Here is a 21,238-nt window from a genome sequence, read left to right as displayed (position 1 = left end):
TTACAGTTTTCCTTGTTAAGAAATTCAGAAAAGAAACTCACCAAGGGGTGTTAAGTGTATAAGTTTGAAAGAAATCATAAGATAGTTTTCTGTTGGTAATTTAAGTTAGGATAGAAAGCAAATCAGGTACATTTAAGACTTACCAAAATAGGACAGATAATGGAATATTTTCTCTGAATTTGTCAAGTGCAAATGGACTAGACATTGTTGATGTATTTATTGCTTGTACATATTGTATATAGTTATTGTACTTATTGTATATAGTTTTTCTTATATTAGTTATAACTTTTTAAATTTTTTTATTTTTTATTAGACAAAAAAGGGGGAAATGTGGTGATATTTTATTTGTGCTGAAATGTGGTGATATTTTATTTGTGCTTTAATAAATAAAGCTTGCCTGGAAATCAGAGGGGAAAAGCCAGCCATTTTAAGTAAACAGAGAAGTCAGGCAGCATAAGCCATTCTATCACTTAGCAGACAGGTTCTCTGTGTGTTCAAGGCCACACTAGGGAATAGCGCCGCACATGGTGACACACGCCTTTAATCCCAGTACCAATCATAGAGACCTGAAGGTCTGTATAGACAGACAGACAGTGACAGAGCTGTGTAGGAAGAGGAAGTGAGGTAGCTGGGCTAAGAGCCAATGAGAGGGCAGAAAAGCAAGGCATATAAGCCTGCATAGACAAGAAGTCGCTCTCCTTGAAAGTTGCGGAGTTGGTGGGGTAAGGTTGGCTGATGGCTTTCTGTATTTCCCTGATCTCTCTAAGGCTTTAACCCAAATTTCTGGCTCCGAGTTTTTTATTTAATAAGACCATTTAGAAATTTGTCTACACACATGGATCCTGGAGACTTTCTAGTCAGGTAGTATAGCTAAAACAGTGAATTCCAGGTGTTAAGAGATCCCACCTAGAAAATAAGATGGTGGGGCCTGGGGAGAAGACTCAGAAGTTAACAACATGTACTGCTCTTGGGGATCTGATGCCCTCTTCTGACCTCTGGGTACACACACACACACACACACACACACACACACACACACATACACACTTAGCATTCACTCATTAGGACACACACAGACATAGACATATAACTAAAAATAAAAACAAGTCTTTAGAAAATAAAATTTAAAACTATTTGAAGTTATAGAGGAAGATGCCTAACACCAGCCTCTGGCCTTCACATGTGCCTGCACAATGAAGAGACCCACATACATGCACACACAAACACATGTACACAAACACACACACAAATAAATAGCCACATTGTGGGAGGATATACCAGGCCTGTAATTCCTAACCCTAGCTGCTCACCAGAACCAGCTGCAGACAGTGTAAAAAACACAGGTTCCGCCCATACCAGCAGACTCACGTCGCAGGGCGGGCCCTGTAATACCTGGTCCATTTCAAGTTTTTAGTGGCAGCTGCCAAAGCTGCTCTTGGGAATATCCAGACCCCATGAAGCCACAGGGTGGACAATGGATGCATCGCCAGGTTCCAGTCCCCATATAATGCCTAGCACATGTCACAGTAATGAGTAGTTGCGAACTCATCTTGTAAGTCATTATTATATCTGAGGACACCTTCAGCTGCCAAGGCCTACAATGGACCCAAGAGGATAGTACATAACCTTGAGAATCCTCAATAGTCTCCTAGGGCCCCTCGACATGAGAGGTGGGTCTACCGAGGCAGCATGTCACAGCCATGTGTTATTGGGCAGCGTAACTCCCAAGCCTCAGATTCTTCTGTGGACTGGGCCATGGGGTTAAATGACCACCAGTCCTGACCCTTCCTGAACGGCTACCACTGACCATGTGAATTTAGCCAGGTGACTTAGAAGCACTTTTTGTTGAGGTATCTGTCGCCTCACCTCTCTGTCTCTCTTCACAGGACTGGCAGCCCTGGGGCAGGAGAGCAGAAACTCTGAATGAAGACTTACATTCAAAGCCAAAACAAACAGAAACGGCAAATAAAACAGAAGGAAGCAAAATAAAAACCCAATGAGAAAATAGTTAAGACAGTTAACTAATGGCCGGGTGTGCTGGCACACATGTATGTACCTTTAATCAGACAGATCTCTGAGTTCAAGGCCAGCCTGGTCTACAGAGTAAGTCCCAGGACTGTCAGGGCTACACAGAGAAACCCTGTCTTGAAAAACAAAAACAAAACAAAACAAAACAAAAAAAGAAAGAAAAAAGAAAAAAATAGTTTACTAAGCCCACTTAGTTAATTAAAAGTTGTGCATCTCAATATGAATTCAATACACAGAGAGTGAGATTAATAAAATCAAACATTGATTTTTCCTTTTTTGAAACAACAAACTCATTGAGCTGTGGTTCATACACCACGTAATCAGCCCCCTTAAAGTGCATTGCTGAGTGACTTATGGTACTTCCAGTTTACAGCACACTCCTTTGTCATCACCATCCAGTTCCAAGGTCTCTCTGTGGAGCCCTGGCTGCCTACAACTTCCTGTATAGATCAGTCTGGCCTTGAACTCACAGAGGCCAGCCTCTCTCTGTCCTCCAAATGCTGGGATTAAAGACGTGTGACACCACACTTGATCTAATTCTGGAATGTTTTCGCTGTGGTTTGGATAAGCATCCTCTAAAGTAGGTCTTCAACCCCTGGTAGGTCAGGAGATGGTGTACGAAGGTGAGACCTGGATGGAGTATGCCATTCCATTCTGAACAAGCCCGACCTCACCTGAGAGTGAGATCTAGCAGAATGAAGCTAGATCGCCGGAGGCAAGTCCTTGGTCCTGTCTTTCCTCTCTGCTTCCCCTCACCATGAGTTCTGCACACCCACCCACTCCCCACCCCCACCCCATTCTGCAGCCACAGGGAATGATTCACCAGCCCAGGGAATACCAGCTGTGGACCTGCGCTTCTGAAGCTAGGAACCAAAATAAACTCCCCCCCCCCTTTCAAGTTGATCCTCTCAGTTATTTTAGTGACAGGAAGCTGGCTAACATGCTCCTCACTCCCCTGAATAGCTACATGCTTATTAACAGCTCGACTTCTTCACCTTGAAGCCACCCATGCACTCTCTAGCATGAGGAATTTGTTTTTGATGGAATCATACAATATTCTGCCTTTTGTGTCTGTTTCTTTCACTTATGTTTTCAAGGCTTGCTCATGTTGTAGTGTGTGTGTGTGTGTGTATACATTATATATATGTATATATAGTTGCTTAATTTTTAATAGCAAACAATATTCCATTGTGAACGTATGCCACATTTATTTACTCAGTTCTCAATTGATAGATATGTGGGCTTCCTCCACTTTTTTCTTTCTTATTTACTTGTTGAGATACTTTGCTCGGATTGGCCTTGAACTCCCATGTGAAGCAGCTCTCCTGCCTCAGTCTCTTGGGGAGCTGACACTCTAGGCATGAACCACTACATCTGCTTCTGAACATTGACTAGGAGCACTTGAGTGCTGGCTTCTATGTGACTGTAGGTTAAATACTCCTGCTTGTGGAACCTTGGGTGATCTCATGGCAACTACCTTTGTAGTTCTGAGGAGCTGTCTAAACTTTCAGTTGGAAAACCAATCTCTCTCTCTGTCTCTGTCTCTCTCCTTCCTTCCTTATCCCTTTTTCTTCTCCCTCCACCCTCCTCTTGCTTCACTTTTTTCTTTTATTCTTTGGTATGAGATCTCAAACCCAGGGCCTCCCACATGCTCTACCAAGCACTCTACCACTGTGACTCAACCTTTATGCCCTGCCGTTTTGATTTCAGTCATCCTGGTAGATAAAAATAGTATCTTAATGGGGAGGTATTTTGTATGAATTTCATTATCAATAATGTTGACCATCTCTCATGAGCTTATTGGCCATTTGCACATGTTCTTTCCAGAAGTGTCTATTTATATCCTTTGCCTGTTTTTAAATTCAGTGTCTCAACCCTATTTAGCCATGCAGTGTGTAGGTTTTCCAGCATGGGAGGCCTGACTGCGTTTGAGACAACTCAGTGCTCTCAGACAGACTTTTATCCTGATGTGAGCTTTAATTTTTCACCTTCAGAATATTTACATTGGGGGCCTGGGGAGATGGTTCAGCTGGTAAACTATCTGCCTCAGAAGCATGAGGACCTGAGTCCAGCCCTCAAAACCCACACAAAAAGGTGAGCACTGCAGCATACATGTAATCCAAGTGTGGGGAGGCAGAGACGGGAGGGTCCCTGGGACCAAGGAGCCAGCCAGTTCAGCCTAACTGGTGACCCTGCCTCCAAAGAGGTGGACAGCACTGCTGGGGTGACACTGGCATTGGGCTCTCTACACACGGGTGTAAAAGGTACATTTATTTTTACAGGGCTGTTCAGCAGAATGCCAGCACTCCCCGTGGGCTACTGATCTCACACCCAGTCCCACTGTTCGTTCTGGGCACACCTTCTACCCCCACCATTGCACAGATGGCACACAGTGCTTTTTCACATTGACATCTTTCACACACTTGGTGGCTTTTTAGGTATGTATACACTTGGTGGCCTGGAAGATTTGGGCCAGCCTGGTCTACATTGTGAGTGTGCATTCCAGGACACCCAGGGTTCTGTAGAGAGTCCCTGTTTTAAAAGAAAAACAATTTGTGGAATTTTTGATATTCATAAATAATTGATCTTTATTATTCTAGATATTTTGTTAAACTTTATTATTATTTCAAATTCAAATTTTTATTAAGTTTATTTAATGTTTGTGCTTGTGAAGTCAGTTTTCTCCTTCCACCATTTAGGTTCTGGGACTGAACTCAGGTCATCAGACTTGGAAGCAATACTAGCATACTGAGCCATCTTCCTGACCCTTAGTTCTAATTTTTATATATTAAATTATTTTGAGAGAGAGAGAGACAGAGAGCGGCAGAGGCAGGCAGAGCGGCGGCAGAGATGTGGTTGTAATAAAGACCAAAAACTGTGCTTTTACCCGCTGAAGAGTCAGTGAAAACAAGGAGATTAAGAGCTTGGAACAGGGATATCTTTAATCCCAGCACCCAGGGAAGGAGCCATCTCTGTGGGACACCACCAGAATGGATCTGAACACTCTGCCTGAAGCCAACCTAAGGCCCAGCTGCTGATCCTGCGAAACCCAACAACTTGGAGGTGTTGGTGAGATTACCCTACTGAACAACCTACTCAGCTGAGATCCATTGGGGAGAGGATTCAGAATCCTACAGTCTGCAGTCTGAGGAAACAAGATCAGCTGAGGAGTTGATGAATGATCAAAACGTGACCTGAGAACACAAAAGAAGGAGACGCCCAGCCACCGAACCAGATCACCAGAACCATTGGAGCCATAAACACACCCTGCACCAATTGATTGGACTAAGCTGCTCTCAAAGAAATAGAGCCCAACAGCACCAATTTGACCAAGAACTCCTAGTGGACCAAGACTACCAATTAGAACAAGAGAGGCACCTTCAGACATACACACCGCCACACCGAGCAGAAGAAGAGATGAGTAGATGCCAGTGCAAAAATAAAGGCAACAACATAAAGACCTATATGACACCATCAGAACTTAGCAATTCTACACCTGCAAGACCTGAACATACCAACGCAGAAGAAGCACAAGAAATCAATCCTAAAAATGACTCTAAGAAGATGATAGAGACCCCTAAAGAGGAAATGAAAAACCCCCTTAAAGAGGAAATAAAAATTCCCTAAAGAAATGGAAGAAAAAACAAACAAAAAATTGGAAGAAATCAAAGAAAGCCAAGAAAAAATAATTAAACAGATGAAGGAAACAGTTCAAGATTTGAAAATTGAAATTGAGACAATAAAGAAAACACAAACTGAGGGAATACTGGAAATAGAAATCTTGACTAAACTAACAGGAACTACAGAAGCAAGCATAACCAACCCAATGCAAGAGATGGAACAGAGAATCTCTGACATTAAAGACACGATAGAGAAAATAGATTCATCAGTCAAAGAAAACACTAAAGCCAAAAAAGTCATAACAACAAAACGTCCAAGAAATTTGGGACACCATGAAAAGACCAAATCTAAGAATTATAGGGATAGAAGAAGGAGAAGAATACCAACTCAAAGGTGCAGAAAATATATTCAACAAAATCATAGAAGAAAACTTTCCTAACCTAAAGAAAGAAATACCTATGAAGTTACAAGAAGCCACATAATAACCAAAACACTAAACATATAGAACAAAGAAAAAATATTAAGAGCCGCAAAGGAAAAAAATAACATATAAAGGCAGACCCATCAGAATAACACCAGACTTCTCAATAGAGACTATGAAAGCTAGAAGATCATGGACAAATGTTATGCAGACACTAAAAGACCAACCCAGACTAATATACCCAGCAAAACTCTCAATCACCATAGGTGGAGTAAACAAAATATTCTTTGATAAAACCAGATTTAAACAATACCTATCCACAAACCCAGCCCTACAGAAAGCACTAGAAGGAAAAATCCAACCTAAAGAAGCTAAACACATCCATGAAAAATCAAGCAATAGATAATCCCACACCAACAAATACCAAAGAAGGAAAACACACTACTACTACTACTACTACTATTACACACACACACACACACACACACACACACACACACACACACACACAAACAGGAATTAATAATCACTGGTCATTAATATCCATCAATATCAATGGTCTCAACTCACCTATAAAAAGACACTGACTAACAGAATGGATAAGAAAACAGGATCCATCCTTCTGCTGCATACAAGAAACACACCTTAACTTCAAAGATAGACACTACCTCAGAGTAAAGGGCTGGGAAAAGACTTTCCAATCAAATGGACCTACGAAGCAAGCTGGTGTAGCTATCCTAATATCTAATAAAATAGACTTCAAACTAAAATCAATCAAAAGAGATCAGGATGGACATTACATATTTATTACAGGAAAAATCCACCAAGATGAAATCTCGATTCTAAACATTTATGCTCCAAATACAAAAGCACCCACATTCATAAAAGAAACACTACTAAAGTTTAAAACACACATCAAACCCCACACATTAGTAGTGGGAGATTTTAACACACCACTCTCACCAAAAGACAGATCTACCAAACTGAAACTTAACAAAGAAATAAAGGACCTAACAGATGTTATGACTCAAATGGACTTGAGACATAGATATCTACAGAACATTCCATCCTAACACAAAAGAATATACCTTCTTCTCAGCACCCCATGGAACCTGCTCAAAAATTGACCACATGCTTGGTCACAAAGCACATCTCAACAGACACAAAAACATTGGAATAACCTCCTGTGTCTTATGGGACCACCATGTCTTAAAGTTAGATTTCAACAACAACAAAAATTATAGAAGGCCTACAATCTCATGGAAACTGAAATAATGCCCACATGAAACACAAATGGAAGAAATAAAGAAAGAAATTAAAGATTTCCTAGAATTCAAGTTGAAAAGGAAAGTACAACATACCTAAACTTATGGGACACCATGAAAGCAGTGCTAAGAGGAAAATTCATAGCTCTAAATGCACACATAAAGAAGATGGAGAAATTTCATACCAATGATTTAACAGCACAACTGAAAGCTCTAGAACAAAAAGAAACAAACTCACCCAGGAGAAATAGACACCAGGAAATAATCAAATTGAGGGCTGAAATCAATGAAATAGAAACCAAGAGAATAATACAAAGAATCAATGAAACAGAGTTGGTTCTTTGAAAAAATCAACAAGATAGACAAACCCCTAGCAAATTAACCAAAAGGCAAAGAGAGAACACCCAAATTAACAAAATCAGAAATGAAAAGGGAGACATAACAACAGAGAATGAGGAAATCCAGAGAATCATCAGGTCATACTTCAAAAACCTGTACTCCACAAAACTGAAAAATCTAGAAGAAATGGACAATTTTCTGGATAGATACCACATACCAAAGTTAAACCAAGACCAGATAAACTATTTAAATAGACCAATAACCCCTACAGAAATAGAAACAGTCATCAAAAATCTCCCAACCAAAATAAAAAGCCCAGGACCAGATGGTTTCAGTGCAGAATTCTACCAGATTTTCAGAGAAGAACTAACTCCAATACTCTTCAAATTGTTCCACACACTAGAAACAGAAGAAACATTACCAAACTCTTTTTATGAGGCTACAATTACCCTGATAACCAAACCATACAAAGATGCAACAAAGAAAGAGAACTACAGACCAATCTCCCTCATGAACATTGATGCAAAAATACTCAGCAAAATATTGGCAAACCGAATACAAGAACACATCAAAAAATTATCCACCATGACCAAGTACGTTTCATCCCAGGGATGCAAGGATGGTTCAACATATGAAAATCAGTCAATGTAATACACCATATAAACAAACTGAAAGAAAAAAAAAAAACACATGATCATCTCCTTAGATGCTGAAAAAGCCTTTGACAAAATCCAACACCCCTTCATGATAAAGGTCTTAGAAAGATCAGGAATACAAGGAACATTTCTAAACATAATAAAAGCAATTTATAGCAAGCCAACAGCAAACATCAAATTAAACAGAGAGAAACTCAAAGCGATACCACTAAATTTAGGAACAAGACAAGGCTGTCCACTCTCCCCATATTTACTCAATATAGTACTAGAAGTTCTAGCTAGAGCAATAAGACAACAAAAGGAGATCAAAGGGATACAAATTGGCAAGGAAGAAGTCAAACTTTCACTATTTGCAGATGATATGATAGTATACATAAGTGACCCCAAAAACTCTACCAGAGAACTCCTACAGCTGATAAACTCCTTCAGTAAAGTGGCAGGATACAAGATCAACTCAAAAAAATCAGTAGCCCTCCTATACACAAATGATAAAAGGGCTGAAAAAGAAGTCAGAGAAACATCACCCTTTATAATAGCCACAAATAATATAAAATACCTTGGGATAACACTAACTAAACAAGTGAAGGACCTGTTTGATAAGAACTTTAAATCTCTAAAGAAAGAAAATGAAGAAGATATCAGAAAATGGAAGGATCTCCCATGCTCATGGATAGGTAGGATTAACATAGTAAAAATGGCAATCTTACCAAAAGCAATCTACAGATTCAATGCAATCCCCATCAAAATTCCAACACAATTCTTCACAAACTTGGAAAGAAAAATACTCAAGTTCATATGGAAAAACAAAAGACCCAGGATAGCTAAAAGAATCCTGTATAATAAAGCAACCTCTGGAGGCATCAGCATTCCTGACCTCAAGCTCTACTATAGAGCTATAGTAATAAAAACAGCTTGGTACTGGAATAAAAACTGACATGCAGACCAATGGAATCAAATTGAAGAACCTCACATTAATCCACGCACATATGAATACCTGATTTTTGACAAAGAAGCCAAAAGTATACAATGGAAAAAAGAAAGTATCTTCAACAAATGGTGCTGGCATAACTGGATGTCAATATATAAAAGATTACAAATAGATCCATATCTGTCACCATGCACAAAACTCAAGTCCAAGTGGATCAAAGACCTCAACATAAATCCAGTTACACTAAACTTAATAGAAGAGAAAGTGGAAAGTACTCTTGAACGCATTGGCACAGGAGATCACTTCCTAAATATAACACCAGCAGCACAGACACTGAGTACAACAATTAATAAATGGGACCTCTTGAAACTAAGAAGCTTTTGCAGGGCAAAAGACATGGTCAATAAGACAAAAAGACAGCCTACAGAATGGGAAAAGACCTTCACCAACACCACATCTGACAGAGGACTGATCTCTAACAAAATATATAGTATATATAAAGCATATAAAGAACTCAAGAAACTAGACATTAAAATACTGAACAGTCCAATTACAAAATGGGCTAAAAAGCTAAACAGAATTCTCAAAAGAAGAATCACAAATGACTGAAAGACATTTCAAGAAATGCTCAACATCCTTAATCATCAGAGAAATGCAAATCAAAACGACTCTGAGATACCACCTTACACCTGTCAGAATGGCCATGATAAAAAAAAAATGACAACCTATGTTGGAGAGGATGTGGAGCAAAGGGAACACTCCTCCACTGTTGGTGGGAATGTAAACTTGTACATCCACTGTGGAAATCAGTATGGCGGTTTTTCAGAAAATTGGGAATCGATCTGCCTCAAGACCCAGCCATACTACTCTTGGGCATATACCCAAGGAATGCTCAATCATACCACAAAGATACATGCTCAACTATGTTCATAGCAGCACTATTTGTAATAGTCAGAACCTGGAAACAACCTAGATGCCTGTCAACTGAAGAATGGGTGAAAAAAATGTGGTACATATACACAATGGAGTACTACTCAGCAGAGAAATAAATGACATCATGAAATTTGCAGGCAAATGGATGGAACTAGAAAATATCATCCTGAATGAGGTAACCCAAACCCAGAAGGACAAACATGGTATGTATGCACTCATAAGTGGATACTAGATATAAAGCAAAGGACAATCAGACTGCAACCCACAGAACCAGGGAGGCTACATAACAGGGGGGGACCCTAGGATGAATGTGGCTTAGAATAAGTTTTGGTTTTACTCAATCACTGGGCACGCCTCAGTGAAACATTTCACTATTAGAATAAGAATTTGTACTGTATCAAGCTGATAATAGAAAAATAAATAAAAATTAAAAAAAAGAGAAAAAAATAAATAATTTTTCTACAGGCATGATGGCATACCTACACTTGGGAGGCTAAAGCAGAAAGAGTGTTAGTAAATTCCACGTCAGTGTGGGTTTTACAGTGAGACCCCCTCTTCAGATCTCACGGTTTGCTTATTTGTTGGTTTTCTCTCTTTACTTTTGTGTTGCCTTGACAGAAACAGTTTAAAGGACAAATTACTTCTTTTGGCTCAGAGTCCCAGAAAGCCCAGCCTACAGTTGCTCGGTTCCACATATTGTAGCAGAACATCGTGGCAGTGGGAGCCTTTGACAGAGGACTAATCAGCACATCACAGTGGACAGGAAATAGCCTGGATGGTGTGCTGCCAAAGATCTGCCCCTAGTGATCTACTTCCTCCAGTGAGGCCCCACCTCCCAAAGTTTTCAGAAACTTTCAAAACAGCATCACTAGCTGGGGACCAAATATGCAAATATAAGCTTACGAGGCACTTCAGACTCTTCCCCAATGTGCCGATAACATAGCCAGTCCCGGAAACTAGGGGTCTCAGGATGGCAAACTTGCATGCTGATTTCAGACAATTTTTGCTGTTGTGGTTTGATTTAGCTTAAAACTGTGTAGGAAGAATGACCTCAAAGTCATGATCTCTCTGCCAGTCTCCCTATTGTTGGGACTACAGCCTGTGCCATGACTTTCAGATACACAATTTTGAACAGAAATTATCCTCTGCTTCTGTTGTTGTCTGTTTGTATTTAGTCAGGCTCCTTAGGATGGCCTGGGCAGGAGGTTATCTTGTGGACAGCAGGCCTTGCAGGGTCTACCAGCTGTGCCTGGGGACATGTACTGCAAGCCACAGGAAAACGTAATGGAATGCAGCTGCTATCACAATAGCTACTACTCGGAAAAGTCAAGAAACTCAAGAAAAAGTCAAGGACTTTTCCAACGAGCAAGGCAGCATCTTGTGGTTCGAGGAGCTGGGCTACAGTGAGTTTCGGGCGAGTACAGAGACCTGTTCAAAAAAAAAAAAAAAAAAGAAGTCTTGGTGATATTTTAGCTTTTGTATATATATTAGCTGGTTCCTACAGTGATTTTCTTGTAATGCTATGCATGCTTCCATGAACTCCTAACAGTGTATTTATTTAAAATACCTATCAAGCATCCAAGGGCAAACAATCTCCTAAACTAAGGTAACACCCTTGTGGAAGCAAGCCTATTCCCTAGGTCAGGTGGATAGCTTTATTTCTTGTGCAATCTGAGACCCTCCTTTTCTATTACTAACATTATAGACTCCTAACTTCTTACCTAACTGCTTCTAGGAATGTAGATTGAACACATAAATTCTCTTTTTGATACACTAACAGATCATTAGTTCTCAGTTGACCTCCTCCTTTACCACTTCCCTTTTGGTTTGTAAAAGAAAGCCTGGTGGTCACTGCCTGAGGAAAACTCTTATCTGCCTTTATGACCCTGTAAGAATTCAAGTCTGGTGACCTTACTGTGCTGGAGGATTGCTATTGCTTGGGGTTATAACTGGATTCCTGAGAGACCTGGGGAGAACTGAGAGAATAAAGAGTCTGAGAGAAGGAGAGAGAGAGGAAAAAAGAGAACGGAAGAACTGTCGGTAAGAACTTGAGAGGAACAAACTAAGATGGGTAAGAAGTAGATTGAAGGGTGAGAAGAGAGGACTAGAGGAATGAGATGGAAGATGAGGAAAAGCCAGATGGGGAAGAACAAGATGAGGAAGAACAAGATAGGAAGGCGATGGGAGAGGAGCTGAGATGGGAAGGAACTAGATGGATGAGAACCTAGATGGGACAGAACTAAGATGAGAGAATCAAGTTAGAACTTAGAGGGGACAGTAGATAAATATAGAGAGAAATCGGGCAAGAGAGGAGCTAGGCATGAGAGCAGAATGGAAGCTGTGTAGAGAGAGAGCTATCACAGAATAAGTATGAACTAAGGAGTTTCGTGTACATAGATTCATTTCTTTTCATCAAAGATTAATTATCAGCTGGTTGTAGATTCTTCCCAGACCCTGAGAGGGGACTATCAAGGGGCTGGACCTCCATAGTCCCGTATAGACATGGAATTGGTAGGGACCATGGGATGGGGGTGTATCTATGTGCTTTTAAAGAAAGACCAGAGCTTAGTACTTAAGCTTCAATCAATGGAAGTTCTCAGAAATATGGTGTCCTTTCTACTGTATGATTACCTCCCGCCAGCCAAGCTACGCCTCTTTGGCCACTCTAGACTCTAGGCAGCTTAGAAGTAAAAGCCACTGAGAGCATTAGCTGCCCCTCTGCCTCCGCCTCGGTAGCAGCCTCAGATGAATCCTGTTTTACGCTTCTTTCTTCTTCTACTGTCCTAGAGAGCCCCCTTAGTACAATGTTGAAAGTGCGTGGAAAGAACAGGCACTTTTGCCTCCAACTTGATGGAAAAAGCTTTCATTTACCATTATACTGATGACTCTGTGGCACACTCTTGCTTGGCTTGGTTTTGTTTGGTGGGGATGGCAGTGTCTTAACTGTGTAGCTCTGTGGCTAGCTTGGAACTGACCTCAAGCTCGCAGGAGTCTCCCTTTCTCTGCCTCTCTAGTGCTGGGATTATAGATATGCTACCACACATGGCTGGCTGACTTGCTTGCTTTCTTCTTGACACATGGTAGCCGGAGTAGCTTTGAGTTTGAGATTTTCCTGTCTCTCTTTTGTGCTGGGATTCATAGATTTGTGCTATGATGCTCAGCTGTTTATTTATTTATGCTTTTTTATTCACAGCCTAATTTTACCTCCCCTCTCCTTCAATTTTTGAGTCAGGGTCTCTCTTTATAGCCCTGGCTGACCTTGAACTCACCAAGATCCACCTGCCTCTACCTCCCAAGTGCTGAGATTAAAGGCTTTTGTCACCACACCAGACCTTTTTTACCTCCTATTTTTGAGACAAGATCTTACTTTGTTATCTGGTCTATCCTGGGCTCACTATATAGTACAATTTGGCTTCAAATTTATGGCAAATTCTGCTTCCATTTCCCATCTTCCTAGAATTACAGGCACGAATCACCATGTCTAGCTATATCTCTTTTAAAAAATAAACCTCTTTATTATTTCTCTCCCTAATCCTCAACCTCAAGAGCTGTGGTGGGTGATGCCAACTCCAGGGCTCAGGAGATGGCTTAGGTCAGTAATGTGCTTGCCTTGAAAGCACAAGGACCCGAGTTCTAGCCCCAGAACCTACACTGACAAAGTCAGGTGGTGTACACCTGTAATCCAAGCGAGGGGTAGAGGGACACCAGGCAGACCCCTGGGGTTCACTGGCCAGCCAGCCTGGACTAGTCAGTGAGAAGTCCAGGCCAATGACAGTTTGCCGCAAAAACAAAACCCAGAGGGATGGTATACTGACACAGGGATCTCTCTCTCTCTCTCTCTCTCTCTCTCTCTCTCTCTCTCTCTCTCTCTCTCTCTCTCTCTCTCTCACACACACACACACACACACACACACACACACACACACACAGTATTGCTCAAGCTGCTCTCAAACTCTTGGCCTCCACTCTCCTGACTTAGCTCTGGCGCTGGACCTCCCGGTGAGTGCCACCACCTGTCTCTTAAAAGGTTTTCCTAAACACCTCTGAACAATTAAGGTAGCTTCCTTCTGCTGTGGGATGGTCTGTATGGCAAATGTGTTGCTCTGATTTGTCAATAAATAAAACACTGATTGGCCCGTGGCTAGGCAGGAAGTATAGGCGGGACTAACAGAGAGGAGAAAAAGAAAGAACAGTAAGGGAGGAGTCACTGTCAGCCGCCACCCTGACAAGCAGCATGTGAAGATGCCAGTAAGCCACGAGCCACGTGGCAAGGTATAGATTTATGGAAATGGATTAATTTAAGCTATAAGAACAGTTAGCAAGAAGCCTGCCACGGCCATACAGTTTGTAAGCAATATTAAGTCTCTGTGTTTACTTGGTTGGGTCTGAGCGGCTGTGGGACTGGTGGGTGAGAGAGATTTGTCCTGACTGTGGGCCAGGCAAGAAAACTCTAGCTACACCCTTCTGTTCAGTTTGCTAAAATCCTTCTCATGACTGGTGTTAGAACTGTGGAGTTGGCTTTTGCTTCCTACGTTGAATGGTTTCTTTCCTTTGTGAATGTGGTAAGTTACACTGGTTAATTTTTCATAGATCAAATCATTTATGGGCTAAAATCTTTGCTATTTATTGGTGAATTTCTTTTGCTATATTTGTTGATGATTTTTGCATGCATGTTCATGCAATTTTTTCTTCTAATAACTGCCAGATTTTTATAACAAGGACATGCTGCTAGTCTCTAGAAGTTAATTGGGTGGTATTTATTTTTCCTTCTCTCCCCACTTACCAGAATAATATCTGTAATATTGACATCGACATAGTTTTTCTTCTTTCTTTCCTTCCTTCCTTTCTTTCTTGGCTTTAGAGACGGTTTCTCTGGGTATCCCTGGCTGTTCTGGAACTCACTCTGTAGACCAGGCTATCCTGAAACTCGGAGATCTACCTGCCTCTGTCTCCAAGAGCTGGGATTAAAGGCATGGGCCACCACTGCCCAGCTGAGACCCTGTTTTAAAAAAACAAAACATTGTCAGACTCAGCCTTTCGACTTCTTTCGTCACATTGATCAGTGTATTTCTGTACTGGCCTTCCCCACTTCCTGGGGGTAGAATCCAGGTCTTTCCCCTTTTGAGAAAGAAACTCGCTAAGTTTCTCATGATGGCTTTGAGCTCATCTACAGCCCAGCCAGGCCTTGAACTTGCTGTCTTCTGGCTTGACCGCATCAGTATTTGTGATTGCAGCCTCGGCAGCCGCTACCTCTGTCTCTCTCTCTCTGTACTGTTGGTCCAGTGCAAGGTCTTCCACATGAAGGGCAGGTGCTCCGTGGCTGAGCTCCTCCTGATGCGCCAGCCCATTCATGCTTCAGGCAGCATGCATACACGTAACACATTTTCCCACTGCTGTCTTATTTTAGAGGTGCAATTTCTAAGGCTGTCCCTGAGCTCCTGGGCTTGAGAGACCTCAGGGTCTACAGCAGCTGAGACTATGGGTATATACCACTAAACCATGCTCTGTCCTTTCTTTTGTTTACACAGGGTTTTACTATCCCCTGGCTGGGCTGGAACTGTCTATGTAGACAGGCTGGCCTTGAGCTGAATGCATGTGCAACCACACCTAGTCATTATTTCTTGGTATCTCTCTGAGCTTACACTGGGAAACATTTTCCTTTTACCTGAAGAATGAATACCCCTTTATTAAAAAAATTATTTCATTTTTATTTATTTATGTGTGTGTGTGTGTGTGTGTGTGTGTGTGTGAGAGAGAGAGAGAGAGAGCATGCCGCACGCCTGTGTGTATGCCCTATGTGTGCAGGTAACCTCTGAGGCCAGAGAACAATGTGAAATCCCCTTAACTTGAGTTACAGGAAGTGATGTCACTGGCTGATGTGCATGCTGGAAACTGAACACAGGTCCTCTGGAAGAACAGTAAGCGCTCTCAACTGCTGAGCCATCTCTGCAGCCCTATTTCTTTTGGTATGGGCTGGCTGCTAAAAGCCTCTCTCTCTGGTTTTATCTTGGAGCCTGGGAGGCCCTCAAACTTGAAGGGACATCGTGTCTCTCCCTCCTCCTGAGTGTTGAGATTACAGGCACTGGTCCCACGCATGTTCTTATATTGTTATTAACATGGGGACAGGGTCTGGCTGTGTCACCCAGACTGGTCTAGGACTTGCTTTGTAGTCAAGCTAGCCTGAGACTCCCGTTCCTCCTGGCTCAGTTTCCCCAGTGCTGACCTTACAGGCATGTATCACCATGCCCTTTAAAAAGGCCTTTAGTATTCTTTATTCTTTTGATTTTTTCATTGTAAGTTAGTAAATTATGTACATATTCTGGAAGTTCTTGGGGCTATTCTTTGACCGTAGAAGTGAGATCTGCCCACAATATGGAAGGCTCCATATGCCGGCAGATTAAGATTCCTTGAGACACTCACCACTGAGAGCTGGAGCTGGGGCTAAGTATCCCACCTTCTTCCCTCCTCAGGAGGTTGATTATGGGGTGTGGTACACAGTTTCCCAGACGGTTCCAAGGAGGACCACATTCCAGTTCCTTGAAGGTAAAGCAGGCATAGCCAGCCTCCGTGGAGCTCTCCTCTTAGACCGTACTGGTGCATTCCCACATGGTATGGGTACCAGGATATCAGGGTCTCCTCTTGGGATTCTCAGTCTTATTAATTCAAGATTTTAAAAATGGACTCAAATAAGCTTTCGAACAATTTTATTAGACTTTAAAACAAGAGCCAGGTGGTGGTGGCACACATCTTTAGTCCCAGCACTTGGGAAGCAGAGGCAGGCGGAACTTGTGAGTTCCAGGCCAGCCTGGTCTACAGAGAGAGTTCCAGACAGCCAGGGCTACTTACATAAAAACCCTGCCTCCAAAAATGAAAAAAATAAAATAAATAAGCTGGGCATGGTGGTGCATGCTTTGAATCTCAGCACTCAGTAGGGGGATCTCTGAGGGTTTCAGGTCAGCCTGGTCTACAGAGTTCCAGGACAGCTAGGGCTATTACATACTGAGAAACCCTACCTCAAAAACCCAAATAAATAAGTAATAAAATAAAATAAAAACACAGGGCAGGCAGCGTGTTAATCTTGGCAGCTGCCTGGAGGAGAATGAGGAAGGAAAAAACGACCCATGCTGTTTGAGTTACTACCATGGAAACTTGACACACAGTGGAGGAGGAGCAGCCACATCGTTACCCAAACACCACATGACAGGGAGGGGAGTTTGGAGAAAGAGTATGGAGCCCACAGAATCAGGAAAAGCATACTTAGGTTCTAGCCAGCATCCAAGAAAAAAGCAAAAGGAAAAGCTGTGACTCAACAAACCTCATGGTTGTTATGCCCAGATCGCGGGGACCCCCAAAAGACCACCACGGAGACCGAATCCCGTATGAAAAAAGGAAGAGTCTTTATTTAAGCTCCAGGGCTCGATCCCTGTCTGTCCGACGCAGCGGTGAGAGCAGAGAGCCCTGAACTCAGGTGGGGCAGAGTTTTTATCATAGCAGAGGTTGGGGTGAGAGGATTTCCAGGGTCCAGGACCCTGATTGGCTGACAATTGTCTAGGGGTATCTGTAAATCAAAAAATAGGTGTGTGCTAGACTCAAGGACATCTGGCCACCTTATCTAATGGTTGGGATGCTTGGGATGTCAGGTACTTTCTCATCCTTGGGTAGATCCCTGGGTGGTATCAACTTAAGGCTTTTCCTGGATCTGGGTGGTACCTGCCAGTCAGCCTGTCACAGAAGCTGTGTCTAGGCCCCAAGCCTGTTATGGTTGCTGTGTGGTCAAGCTGTTTTGGGGCCCCTCCACAATGGTAACCTAATGGTGGCTTGTAGGGACTGTGCTAGGGGGCAGGGATTCTGGAAAGGAGAAGTACCCATCTCATTAAAGGAATAATTATTCAGCCAATGTCTTCAGTATCCCTTAAGGTAAATCCACCCCCTAGGAGGTGGTTCCTTAGCCAGGTTATTGACTCCCCCAACTGGAATGTTAGGTCTCTATTCAGCCAGAGATTCTAAACTCTTGACCAATTTTTCCTTCCTGGGCTGCTATTGCTGCTCTAACATTACAAATGGCGATTGTTTTCTAAACAAACTATTTCTTTTTTTTTTTTTTTGGTTTTTCGAGACAGGGTTTCTCTGTGTAGCTGCTTTGCGCCTTTCCTGGAACTCACTTGGTAGCCCAGGCTGGCCTTGAACTCACAGAGATCCGCCTGGCTCTGCCTCCCAAGTGCTGGGATTAAAGGCGTGCGCCGCCACCGCCCGGCCAAAACAAACTATTTCTATCTAAATCCTTTTCTCAATGTCTGCTTTTAGGAAAACCAAATCTAAGATATGGTCCATTTTAGGCCTCTAGACCTTCAGGATATAACACAGGGTAAGAGGTACATTAGCACTTCCCATTGCACTGGGGAGTCCTGGACACCGCTCGGGGGGAGCCCAAAACAGCTGGACCCCACAGCTGCCATGACAGGCAACACCTGGACCCAAGAAAAGCCATAAGCTGACCCCACCCAGGGAGGGCCTCCATCTAAGAGGAAATACCGGATATTCCAAACATTCCCTATACCCCTAGACAAATGTCAGCCAATCAGGGTCCTGAACCCTGGAAATCTTCTCACCCCAACCTCTGCTATGATAAAAACCCCACCTTGCCCGGGCTCGGGGCTCTCTGCTCTTGATGCTGTGTCAGACAGAGAGTCCAAACTCCAAGGTTGAAAATAAGTCTCTTTGCTTTAAACATGGGATTTGGCCTCCATGGTGGTCTTTTTTTTGGGGGGTGTCCCCAAGATCTGGGCATAACACATCCCTGGTCTCCTAGCTCTGAAGGTCTTTCCAAGCTTGTCTCTGTGGAATGGGGTGAAAGCTGTTCCAAAACACAGGACTAACTTCCCTGCGTCTGGATCCAGTTTAGTAGTTGACCAACATTTTGTCAGTTTTCTTGTGCTTTTAAGTATGTTTAGAGAAGTATTTTGCTTAACCCTTCTAACTTGGAGAATTCTCTACAAAGAGAGAATTAGTTCTGATTACTAGAGACAATGTCCCCTGACTCCCTTCTTCCTTTTTTTTTTTTTTTGCAGTGCTGTCCATGACTAAGTCTGGTGCTCTGCTGTTGTGCTACACACACAACTCCCTTTAACTATAAATGTCTGTGTGTATATGTGCAATCACAATATGTGAGATCAGACTGGCCCTGAACTGCTGCCTCAGCTTCCTGGGTAGCTGGGATTATTGTTGCACACCATCATGTCTCGGTTCCCTTTCCAAGCTGGTATTACACTCTACTTTTCAAAGGGCGTGTATTTGAACAGTTTACTGCCTGTCTTGGTCACTCTTCTGCTTTGGTGACTAAGCATTCAAATGTATGTGTCTATGGGGGCCATACCTATTCAAAACACCACAAGTCACTCCCTGGTCCCCATAGGCTTACAGCCATATCATAATGCAAAATGCATTCAGTCCAGCTATTTATCACAGTCACAACATTGTTTAAAAATTCAAAGTCTCTGTTGAGAGTCAAGACAATCTCTTAACTAAAATTCCCTGTAAAATCAAAATCTAAAAACAGATCACATACTTCCAACAAACAATGGCATAGAATATATATCATCATTCTAAAAGGGAGGAAAGGGAGCATAGTGAGGAAATACTGTACCAAAGCAAGACCGAAAACCAGCTGCGCAAACTCCAACTCTGCATCTCCATGTCTGATGCCAAAGATCCTTCAGATCTCCAACCCCTTGCAGCTTGGTTGACTGGAGCAGACTTCTTTCTCTTGGGCTGGTTCCATTCCCTGTTAGCAGCTCTCCTCAGCAGGTATCCCACTACTCTGGCATTTCCAACATCTTGGGCTTGTCAACACAATCCAGGCTTCACTTTCACAGCTCCATGCAATGGCCGTGTGGTGGTTTGAATAAGAATGGCCCCCACAAGCTCATATATTTGAAAGCTTAGTCACCAGAGAGTGGAACTCTTTGAAATGGCCCCTCTGGGACTTCATGCAGGGATACCCCAGATGCAGCCTGGCCTAAGTGGTTTTCCTTCACCACAGAGGGGGCTTTCACAACCCCTTCTTGTATTCTTGACTCTAAATCCAGAGCCACATGGCCAAAGCTGCCAAGTTCTGCTGCTTGGTGGTGTGGGAATTGTCCCCTTCTTTCAGTTACATTTGTATCAGCTTTCCTATTGTTGATGGTTTCCTTTACTGCTTACATTTTTCTCTAATTACTTTTCACAAGTTAGAAACTTACTTGAGTAGGATTTTGCCCTGAGGTCCTCACTCCCTTTATTCTATTTAGTATCAGGCTTTCCTTTAAACTTTTTTTTAAAATCTCCTTGAGCACAGGACTTAGCTCCATTACACTTCCTGGAGCTCCTTTTCTCCTCAAACTGCACATTTAGTATTTCTCTTTGTCTATCTTTTTCCTCATCATTATAGACATTCATATAAGTGATTACTCATAACCACATGTCACAGTCAATATCAGGCTGTCTTGAAATTTCCTCTGACATCATTAACCCAAAACTCTTTAATTTAGCCTCAGACAGATTTTTAGGACAATGGCAAAAAGCAGACACATTCTTCACTAGAATATCATTTAGAATGGTCTCTAAGACACTAATAGTCTTCCCCTTTAAATTTTCTTGAGCTGAGCTTCCACACTTCAACTTGCCCTCAGCACTGTCTTCCATGCTCCTACTAGGATGGCTCATTAAACCCTGCTTAAAGCATCCAAACACTTTTCTACCCCAAAGTCACAAAGTCCCCCAATTCACCAACAAGGCCTGTCACAGCAATACCCTACTCCTGGTACCAACTTCTCTCTTTGTCACTGTTCTGCTGCTGTGAAGAGACACCACGACCAAGGTAACTCTTACAAAAGAAAGCTTTTAACTGGGGGACTGCTTACAGTTTCAGAGATTAGTCCATTATCATCATGGCAGAAAGTATGGCGGCCTGCAGGCGGACAAGGTGCTATAGAAATAGCTGAGAATTCAACATCCCGATAGAGAGAGAGAGAGAGAGAGAGAGAGAGAGAGAGAGAGAGAGATCTGGCAT

The sequence above is a fragment of the Peromyscus leucopus genome, chromosome 20 (assembly GCF_004664715.2).
Source record: "Peromyscus leucopus breed LL Stock chromosome 20, UCI_PerLeu_2.1, whole genome shotgun sequence".
Taxonomy (NCBI): Eukaryota; Metazoa; Chordata; class Mammalia; order Rodentia; family Cricetidae; genus Peromyscus; species Peromyscus leucopus.
The sequence above is the reverse complement of the archived record's forward strand: the minus strand, read 5'-3'. Positions refer to the sequence as shown.